The sequence below is a fragment of the Pezoporus occidentalis genome, unplaced genomic scaffold (genome assembly GCF_034315485.1).
Source record: "Pezoporus occidentalis ecotype Australia unplaced genomic scaffold, CSIRO_AGI_Poc_V1 ctg19, whole genome shotgun sequence".
NCBI classification, from domain to species: domain Eukaryota; kingdom Metazoa; phylum Chordata; class Aves; order Psittaciformes; family Psittacidae; genus Pezoporus; species Pezoporus occidentalis.
The window spans coordinates 10,807,695-10,819,260 of record NW_026913748.1 but is presented as its reverse complement, the minus strand read 5'-3'; positions in this window follow the sequence as shown (position 1 = coordinate 10,819,260).

The window sequence follows — 11,566 nt, the reverse complement described above, 5'->3', positions numbered from 1 at the left end:
TTACGCATAACAGAGCAGGATTCCAGCTTTAAATGAAGGTGTGCGCTCAACCACAAATGCAGGGTTGCCACCAGTATGTCCATTTGTTTTCTGCAAGTCAGTTATTACAGAGCATTACAACAAAACCAGGGGGATGTCATCCCAGTGAAGGGGGTGGTTCTGAACAAGCATGCTAGGCAGAAAATCCAGCATTTCTCTTCTAAAATGATGTGAAGTCAAGAGCAGAGTCTTTCTTTGCACACATGGAAATTCTTTTCAAACCATAAAAGTAATCAAAATCTTGCATGTTGCAAACCTGGTGTTTAACCATTACAACCAAACAGAAATGCATAATGAATTGAATGCTAATTAAATACAAATCACAGCTTGGAAGGAGTACAAGTTTACAGCAGCTTTTCCATGTTCTTCTATGATTACTCTAAAACTCCCCTTCTATAATTTGTGCTTGTAAGTAGAATGTTTTTTTTTTTACGTAAAACAGTGTTATTTTTTTAACATTAATATTTTATAAAATTAAAATTCCCTTGCAGAAATGTAGTTATAATGTTTGTGCATTTTTTTCTTTTTTCCCCTTTTAATCCCTTGTTTTACCAAGATCAAGCTCTTTTGAACACAAGTCCTTCCAACCATGGTTCTCAGCTTCCCAGAACATGCTGTGGTAGGCCCAGCAAGGGGCCCTGCAGATAGTTAAGGAAATGGAGCATGTTAGATGAGGAGAGGTTGGGTGAGCTGGAACTGTTCAGCCAGAAGTAAAGGCTCAAGGGGATCTTACCGAGGTGTGTAAATACCTGAGGAGGAAAGGAAAGAAGATGGAGCCAGACTCTTCTCAGTGATGTCTGGAGAAGGGCAAGAGCCAGCAGCCACAAACTGAAACACAGAAAATTCTATTTAAATATAAGAAAACACTTTTTCACAGTGAGGGCTGTCAGTCAGTGGAAGAGCTTGCACAGAGAGGTTGTGGCATTGCCATTCCTGAAGATACTCAAAATGCAGCTGGACATGGTCCTGAGCATCCCATTCTAGCTGACGCTGCTTTGAGTAGGGGGGTTGAACTTGATCTCCAGAAGTGCCTTCCAAACTCAACCTTTCTCTGATTCTGTTCAGTTATTATTACCACGTTATGCCAATCTGCAAAAACAGTAACCATTTTTCTGATATACCCTGGCTTTGCCCAAGCTTCAGATGGCATGAAAACCATGATCATACTGGACATGCCTTGCACCATGATTTCTCAAGACAGGAAGGGAGCCTGGTCAGTAGCCACAGAAACTAAGCAGAGCTGGATGACTGAGGGCAAGCCGTGGGTCCCCGAAGGCAGGTTTAGATGCAGCCTGAAAGACTGACTGCATTCAGAATTCCCGTGATAGTGTGTGTGACAAATTTAGGGTTCTGCTAAATCCCGTGAGATTAAAAGTGACGAGCAACTAAGATTACGTACTTTCCATGGTTGCCAGAGTTTGGCGTGCTAGAGAGTTAAGGGAAAGAGGTTATCTTGAAGAGACACATTTATCATGAAGTCTGGTCAGCCTTGGGCAAGATACTGTCATAGAGAAGGCGTCAGAGTCAGATATCCCAAAACCTTAACAGCTGGACGAGTCATCTTCTCTCCCCACTGCACTGCTTGCAGTAAAAATTCAAGTCATGGAATGTTTATCAAACAGCTAAAGATATACAGAAATAGTGTATTTAAGTAGAAATTATTATTTGGGAGGCTTGAGCATGAGCAAACACCTGCATTTCAGAAAAGTTCAGATTTGCATCCAAAACCTTTCCATTATTCACTGAACAGCAGAAGTCATACTCCAGAGTAATTGAAACTAATTTAACAATTACAAAACCAGCAGGATGATTTTATTGTTATTTGCCACTTATGACCAATATAGAGTATTTGTCTTCTGAGCTATTAAAATGATGTTCCCAATTCATAACTCTTCAAACCTTTCCTGTCAAATCAAGGATCCATCATATTCATGGAAAAGCAAAGTCCACAGAGGTACAGTGTCCTTCCCTATTCTCAATCAATCAAGTCTGAGAGAGAGGGAGGTTGATGAAAACAACCTACTTCTCTGTGCCTGGCATTCACTGACTGTGAAAAGGGGTTTCAGCAGGACCAAGGAAGTAGCTGTTGTCATGACAGCACTGGGAAGCCCAGGGACTGAAAAGATCCTCATCAGCTCACTGCAGCAGTTCTGTGCCAAAGCAACTGCACTGCCTGTCTGCATACTGACAGCAGAGCCAGGGGAATGCCTGTCAAATTTCCCAGGTTTTACTCAGGGAACTTCCCCAACCCTGCCCTCTGAAGATGGAATATAGTTGCAGTCTGGCAAAACTGGAACTCCCTCTCCTCTCCCCTCCTGCCCCTTCAGTAGCTCACACACTGTCATCTATCTGGTTTAATAGGGGCAGCACTTCGCCTTCATGTGCTCCCTTTTGCCCCTCCCTGGCAACAAAAATGCCATGTAGGAGGCAGCAGTAATCTGTAGAAAACCTATACAAATACCAGCATGTTCTAGTATACTCCATCAATGTTAACAGCTACCACTCCTGTTATCTCAATGTCATGGGCCAGCATGGCTGTTTGCTGTGATGTTTGCATGGCAGCCTTGGGGCAAGAGGCCAAGAGGATTTCTGTGGCAGTATCAGCTGTTTGGGGTCATATCCTTGACAATGGTTGGGTCTTATCTGGCCATTCCATTCCAAATAATTGCATTGTCTTTCACAGTGCAGTTAGGCAACCTGCCATCCATGCCAGCTGCCCCACTGTGTTACAGTTTTCAAGCACCAGTTTGGGGTGACCTATGAGACTATTCCATTCAAAGTGAACTTTTTATGTTACCAAAATGACTGAAAATGGTTGTTGCATGGCTTAGATCCTTGCAATGTCAACAAGTGAAGAGAAATTAAAGGTTTTTTGACTATGCACATGTTGATCAAGTTCCAGTACTGTTTATTTGAAGCCCTGGGAAATATAAACATGAACATTTGGAAACTTGCGTTGTGCTCCTGCTGATTATCAGTAACAGAATGGGAATGGCAATCAGACGTTTTATATCAAGTCTCACAACAGCCACCTTTATTGCAAATTAAATGATCAGAGATGGGTGCTCTCTCTGCAAGCCTTGTATGAAAATTTGCCCTCTCTGGTTTTGATTGAAAAATTCCCATTAACCTCAGTGGGACCAGAATGTCCAATTCAGCCCGAGAGCAGGGGAACAAAGGTTTTGAGGAACTCACAGCAAATCCTGATACGGTTGAACTGTAGAGGGTGGCTGCTAGGAGGTGGGAACTCAGCACGTATGACACAGAAAAGTCTGAGTTGCACTGTGACCCTTCCATAATTCAGAATTTAAATGGTTCAGAGGGTCCTTCTCTCGGGAAGCATGGAATACATTGCAGAACTGGGAGACCTAAATCCTAAATTAGCTGAATGCCCCAGTGACATGCCCTACAGCTGTGCTGCATGTCTTTCAATAGGCAAAGCAGTGATTCCCCTCTCCTGAAGTCTGTTCCCAGCTCAGTTGCTCAGATTCTCCAAAGCAAGAGACTCTATAAGTGGGCAAATACTTTGTTATGCAGCAATTTAACCATGGGTAGGATGTGCATAATAGAGACTCTTTCCCAAGACCGCTCTGAGGTATAGCTGTCTTTGAAGCCTTCCAGTGACAGCTGTTTTATACATACACATGGAGTGTTCTCAAATAGAGATGGGCCTAGTTTTTAATCACATAACATTTTTAGTTCTATTCAGTCTTTTAAACTTTTTGTTTTTTTTTTCAGTGAAGATGAACATTTATTATGTGCTTAATGACTTTTGCCTAGTGACACATTTAAAGTGTATTCAAGAAACAAATACTGTCCAGTACTTTTCCTACGCAGTTTAGTGCACCAAAACAACCTACTATACTGCTTAAAATATGTAGGGAAAATGTGGCACTATAAATTCTTAGCAAGCTGTTGCTATAGAGGCCTACTATCAGGACAAATGGCAGCAGTTTGGCTTTATATTACATTTAACTAGACAATTTATCAGAACTATCATCTTTACGGTTGAATTCCTAACTTTTGGCAATGCTAAGTATTGGTTTTATCTTGGTGAAAAGTGGATTCAGCTATTTAAAGCCTGGAAAATACAGGAAACATTTCTATTGCAATACTTTAGAGCAAGGTGAAAAAGAACTAATTTTAAATGTAGGGCATCTTACAAGAATTCATGCCTACATGTCTTCACATAAAAGTGGGGACTCTAAGTTGAGGAAACTATTTGATTTAGGTTGTGCTACTGCGTGAGAGGTACAACAAAGAGGCATGTTTTATAGAAGTGTAACTCAGACACTGAAAAGCGTTAAGGTATAAGCTCTGCAGAGAGCGATGACCTACTTCTGCCTTGTTTCTTCCAAGGAAAATCCTTTTGCACTACTTCAGGCCATGGTTTCTGTGCTCCCAGCTACCCTGAGGACCTGGATCTTACACAAACGTCCTCAGCCATGTTCACAAGTTCCGTGTAAAGAGGTAGCAAAGCAGCCAGTTTAAAATGGGACTTTACAGAAAAAAACCCAAACCAAACCAAAATATTCCCTGCCACCCCCCGCCCCGCATTGATTATTTTCACATAAGTTAAGTGCTAAACCAATGGCCGTGAACCACTTGTCTTCCAGTTTTGTTTTACTAGCACACATTTTGGAGGTCTTTTTCTGACTAATGCAGTCAGATTTTGGGACTTTCTTTTATTGCAGTAGGTGATCTCAGTCCATCACCTGCACTATGCTGTGATAACTTCCTTTGGCATATTGCATGTACATTCATTTCCATTACATGCAATGTATTGTTATCAGCCTATGATCTGTGGTAAAATATTATCGGCAAAGTTCAACAACCCAGTTTATATCAAACTTTAAGGTGAAGTATGAGAAAATAAATCCTGGTTTAAAAGCTATACAAATATTAAAACGTGAAATATTTGAGAGTTACTCCCCTCCTCCCTTACCTAATTATAGTATTAATAAGAAAGATTCTGAATTTCAGCAAGATCTAGTAACCACAAGAGATCAGACTCTTGCACAAATTCTCTTGTGTTTCATAATGCTTGCAGCATGTTTAACTTTTAATCATACAAGCTGTCCACCTGAAGCCACAAGGTCTGTTCCCATCTGGGCTCAGGTCTGCTATATGAACGTGAATGCTGTTGCCCTGGCTGTATGTGAGTCTGGATTAGGCCAGGAACACATTTTCTCTGGTTTGAAGCAATTTGCCCTGTAGTTCCAGTTTAATATGATTGTCCAATTTTTACCTTTAATTGCGCATGATTAAGCAGCAATACCATGACACTTTTTCTTTGTGGTTGGTAAAACAACCCTATTTTATGGGCAAAGGAATACTCTTGAGATGTGGTTACAGCGTTACAAAGCAACTTGTTTGTGCAAAGTCACATCAGGAACTTCTTTCATTTATGTTAAAGGATCAAATCCTTAATATTTGAAAGTACAAAATAAACATACAACACCAGATCATTGACTAGAAGGTTAGTAAAAATAGAGCCTGGCATTAACATGTAATTTTTTCTTCACTTGTAATTAGTTCACACAATGAAATAATCTCCTTTCTTATCCTGGAAACACAAGCATAAACGAGCTCAGATAACATCATTTACATATAGGCTGCTGCATCCGCATGCTAATGTCTGGCAGTGAAAAGTTCAGACAAGTTTGTAATCCCTGATTTCCTGTGTGTGCTCAGTACTCAGATTCTCAGAAAGTCAGAAGAGGATGCGATACTAAATATCACTAAGATGAGAGGCCAGCTGCAGTCTGTGCCGCATCTGGACGGCTTGTGAGTTACAGTTTCCCAGGCCGCAGGATCTTTGACAGTTCTGGCCATTTTAACATCAGGGTTTTTTAAACACGCATTGGTATTTGTATATCACAGTTTCTTTTGTCAGTCGCTTATGGCGATCATTCTAAGCCTGTTGTGCTGCTGCCACTTCCTTTGTCCACGTTACTATATTGCTGGCTATCAGAACCAATCTGCATTCCCATTTAAAGCACTATCTTGTCATCCATCAGCAATCCTTTGCTTTTATCCCTTAAAACTGCGCTATAATGGCAACCATACCATGAGGACAAAAGCACAGGCAGAGAGGAATAAGGAGGAAAGCCAAAGTGGGAAAGCAGGGGCAGCAGATGCAGCGAGGCTAACTGTTCTTTGGAGTCCTTCTGGGCGAGTGCTTGAACTTGGTCTGGTAATGTACGTGCCCTTCATCTTCTGCTTCGCCGTTAGCACAAATGATCTTCCCAGAGCAGATACTGGAAGCTTAGATAGCTGCTTTTGCAGGTACAACACTGCTGTACAGCACAAGTCAGTGAGTCTGTGCCTACTGATAGCTGCAGGAAAAAGGGAGGGCTGTGGTAGGGAAAACCTCCTACTGCAGTCATATTGATTGCTAGCAGCACTTTGCAGAACACAAATCCAGCTTGCTGGGCATCCTTAAAATCAACAGCCCTGCAACAGTTTTTGGAGGTGGCCATCTGATCAACTGAATAGAAATCCAGTTTGCTGCATTCAGGCAAAGATGTAGTTACAGCATCCGAAGGTTTGGAACTGCCTAGGAATCTGGAGTGCTCAGGCTTTAGCTGTGATTCACTCCTGTATATAGTTATCGTAACAGTTTAGAGCCATCAGCTGTAAAGAGATCTCAGTCTTCCCAGACTACTATGGTTAATTGCCTAAAAGCATTATAAAAGTTAGGGACTCTGTTCAAGGGTGAAATAACTGAAGTGCTCCAGCCTGGAACCAGACAGACAATGAAAGATGTATGGTAATTTGTGCAGAGCACTTTGCTGAAACAGGCATTGGCTTAGAGCAAGGCAGACACCACCTAACTGTGCTCCTTGACGTCCCCAAGGTTTTAATGAGGCAAAACCGATCAAAATGTCATGGCCTCGTTCTTCCTTGTCCTAAATTCTGGATAATGGAAGTGAAGATGAACTTTCCTAGATTGTATTCAGCTGATTACACAGAATGGAGTAGCTTTAAGATCATGAAATAGAAGCTTTAAAATAAAATGCTGTGAGTTCAGAGTAGTTACACCCCCCATCCCAAAGAATCAGATTACATAAGCAAGTCCCAGGGTTGCAATTCATTTGAGTATTAACCAATTCCTCTTCACTAACACAATCTCCTAAGTGGTCGAGAGCCTGGTTCTTTAATTAGTAACTGCTACCTTGTAAACAGCAATCAGGATCTCACACATTATCCAGGCACTCTGCCTTTATTAAAACTCTTTATTGAATCTAGGCACAATAAACTGGAAACAGTACTTACAAAATATGAGGTATGCTGGCATAGGCTAAGAAAACAGCCAGTATTGTTATTCAGAGGTGCTTAAGATCAAGTGATCCTGGGTTTCCAGGCAATGTCCTGGCTCATGAAATGACACATTCAGCCTGTCCTCACCCTTACAAGCTGGCTTCCATGCAGTACCAGCCCCTGCATGTGCAAACTCTCTGAGACAGTTTCTACACAGCCAGAAGTCAAACACAAAATGGCAGCAGTCACAAACATCAGGAAACATTAATCAGAAAGTTGTCTTTTTTCCTGTCTAGATATAGCCATTTCAGTGTATAAACAGAATAAACCCAATGGCCATAAAGGCTGTTCCTGGGACCAGTGGATGAATATGAAAAATATATATAAAAACAATAAAAATCATTAATCTCTAAAGTGAAAACATCTGCATCAGCCCCCACATTTTTGCCGACTTGGGATTTTACCAAGAAAAAGGTCACACAATATAGAGCAATTGACTACACATGTAATCAAATGTCAAGACTCAGAAGAAATTCGTATTGCGAAAAGGTGATTGTGAGTTGAGAGTTGCTGAATTTTGTAGCTTTTTTTTTGATCATTTTGAGATATACTCTTTGTCAATTAACGATGATTTGTTCAAACTCTTAACATATTTGTACCTACTGATTATTTGATTCCTGGTCAAACGTAGCCAGTTCCTAGTGATTAGTACTTTCTTCCTTCACTGAAAATAAGGGAGATTCACATGCAAGTTACTCGGAAATACTAGGTGCCTCACATGATAAGCTTTGAGCTTGGTCTTTCAAGATGCTAAGCACCTGCAGTTTTCAGCAATTTCAAGCCAGAAACTGGTGGGCTGGATTCAGCTGCCTATGTCAGGACAGAGCTGCTGCACGGAGGAGGAATTTTTATTCCATACAAGGCACACAGAATATTTTACACATTGGGCTGGAGTGGATTTAAAGCTGCAGAAGGGAGTCCTAGACGTGGCAACCACTTCACTGTGATTCAGCAAGACCACCAGATGAGCATAAAGTATTTTTTGGGTAAGTTTTCACTGACCAAATTTCTAGGTCATTAAGTAAATCTTGCTTCTTCCCTGGATGAAGTTAAACCTGCAGGGTCTGCTTTTGAGATATATATATATATATATAAACAGTACTCATTTCACCTTCAAAAGAGGAAGAGGGTGTTTCCATTTTTAGTCTGAAATTCTTTGAAGTATTCCTGTTCCATAGAACAGAGATCTGGATAGAATTTGACAAAAAATTAGTTCCTTATTTTAGGCTTGGTTTCAGCAATAAAGAAGTTAATGATACCACATCTGTTTTTGTCCTGGTATACCTCACAGCAGTCCACTGGGAACAGTCCCATTTGCTTACATCTTTTGCTTTTATACCAAACAGAACCTAACTCAGCCTAAATAAGTGTTCTGCAGCACATCCAAGAGCCAATTAGCAACTGCTGAGGTGATGTTACTTACCCATAATTACAGTTAAGAGTTGCTTGCAGTTTCACAACAGCTAGATAATATTTAGACACACCTTAAAACCATTTTCTTTTGCGTAAGACAGAATGAAGAAATATCACCAAAAAATACCAAAAGCCTCACAAGTAATATGTGAATACTGACACATCTGGAACAGCTGGGTAACAAGTTGTGCGTGTCAAGTTCAGAAAGCAGCTGCTTTTAGCCTTCACTTTGGGCCAGACATTTGCTTTCAGCCACCAGTATATTCCACTTTATTTTGTAGCAGCTTCTTCAGTGTTCCCATATGGACAAGCTAAACAGCTCCTAGAATATAACAGCAAGTATATATAATGCTCTTTAGAAGAAATGAGGGCCAGATGTTGCTTTGTTATCTTCACATGCATCCTTAAGAAAAAGAAATTGTTTCAGATATATTATTAGTGCCAGGTATAGGCAATTTGTTCACTGGCTGTTTAAACGTCAACTTTCCAGAGAATGGAAAATAACATTTTAACTGAGGATTCCAACTGAAATAAGATTAAGCTACTCCAGAATAACTTAAGAAAATAAGCATAGCAAAATCCAGGATCACAGGGACAAAAAGGTATTGTGCAGAAAAGACGTGATGATCCACTTCTGAGATTCGAATGAGTATTTATAGTTTGCTTTATTAGAAAAGAAAAAAACCCACCACCTTATGGTTAAAATACCATGAAAAGTTTCAGGAAAGACTTATCCAGCACCACCACTGATTACAGATCTTCCACTCTGCTGCTCTATTCAGTCAGGATAGAAGTCAAGTCACCAGTCCAATTACTAGAGAATTCAGTAGATCTGTTGCAAACAGTGTAATCTATTACCGCTTGTCATGTATGTACTCCTGGTTCCTACATCTAGAGGATGCAACAGGGTGGGCAATAATTCTTTCCCAGACTGTCCAGTTAAAGAGATTTAAATAGAAACAAACTGTTTACTTTTTTTTCTGATTTCCTGAAAATAGAACTCACTGTGTTCACTTTATAACAGATATATGAATGAGGAAATAGTAACTGAAGACCACTTTTTCCCCCTCAGTAATAATATAAGCCAGGTTTGGGTTTCAGGGGCCTGGTGAGGTCTTTCTCTTTGAGCCAGTCCACAACGTACAAAAACTGCCAAGACACCAACTGTAACTTTTTAAGTAATGTCACTTTATTAAGGGACTTAAAAGAATCACATTCTCTAGTAGTCTTGGAACAATGCAAGTGGTGAACAAAAGACAAAAATAGATGTAATTGGTTCTGAAAAGCATGAACATCTGTAGAGAACGTGTTGCATTATTCCTAGGGACTCTTTATTTCCGAAAAAAATACCCCAAAACACGTTCCATATATACAAGTGTCAGTGCAATAGCCAATAAAGCAATCAGAAATATAAAAATATCCTAGATACAAACTTAAGATAGATGTTTGAAGTCTGACAGTATCAGTATTCTGATATTTCTATATCTCAGGAGTATGATCACTGGGATGAGTTATTCTGATGAGGTAAGAGGCAGGAGATGCTCTGTGGTAACACAAAGCCATATATTTTTTCTGTAAGACACAAAAAAATAAAGCACCCAATGAAACTGCAAGCCTTTGCTGCAAGCGCCCATGGGAACTGAAATTACAGTCTATGAGCATGATTACATTCCTGCACCATTTACCTTTGCTGTCTTTGCCAAGTTATACCAGCAAAATCTTGCTAATTCTCCCACCCTCCACCTGTTTCAGTATAAACTGCATGTACTTTGAAGATATATCCAACTGTCAACTGCTTTAAACACAGGCAAGATCTATAAATGTCCCAAAATCACTTAGTCATTCTTTCCTTTATTGGTTGCAATTCTTTTCTTGGCAGCAAGGACAGAAAGAGATTGCAAAGTTTGACAGCTGAGCAGCATTCTTAGAAGGGTTAGGGAGAGAACAGGGTGTGTTCTGTTTGCTTTGCCCCAGGTGTTCCAGTGATGCCACTGAACTTAAACCTCAGCTGGTTGAGCAGTAAGAAATGAAATCACATTCCTCCTCTTTGCTCTGTGTTTTGGATGGAAGAATGCACCACTCTGGGGCTGCAGTTCCAAGAAAGGAAGAAAGGGAATTTGGTCAGACGTTCAGCTGGATGCTGTCTGCCTGCATCATGATTCATCTTCTTCAGCCAAGTCTTTCACTATGACTCTCCAAGCTCTGCTGCTAAATTCTGCTTCCTGGTTCTCCACTTTTCTAAGAAAATGGCAAAACGACAGGTAAACAGACAGCGCACTCTGTGTCTTTGTGGCAAAAAGAGGAAGAACAGGTAGAGCTCAGAGTGGCAGAAGAGTACAAGAAACACAAACTCCTACGGGGGAGCAATGACAGAGAGTTGATTTCAAACTGTGTGTCAATCTCAGGCACGCCTCTATGGAAAAGCTCAGTTAATTATATAGGCTCTAGTACAGCAGTATTAACTTGAACAGGGCATGATTTCTATGATAAAAAAAGAGCCAGCGGTCATCTTACGAAACCTGCCTTGCCACTTAATGGCACACACACTCACTGAAGGAAATGGCAGTTGCCTGAACCTTTGAAAGATTTCTTAGCTCTACATCCTAGACTCAAAAGCTTTCCTTAAATCTTTTCATCAATCTCTTTTAAACCTCTTTTGTCTTGGGCAAATTCAAACAGCTGTGTGGGATGGAAAAGTAAAGCTAGTAACATCTGTACTGTGATGACACTTGACAAATTATTTCAGGTTTTCTTTCAGTTACTGGGAGATGCTTTGCAGATGTCAAAGCCT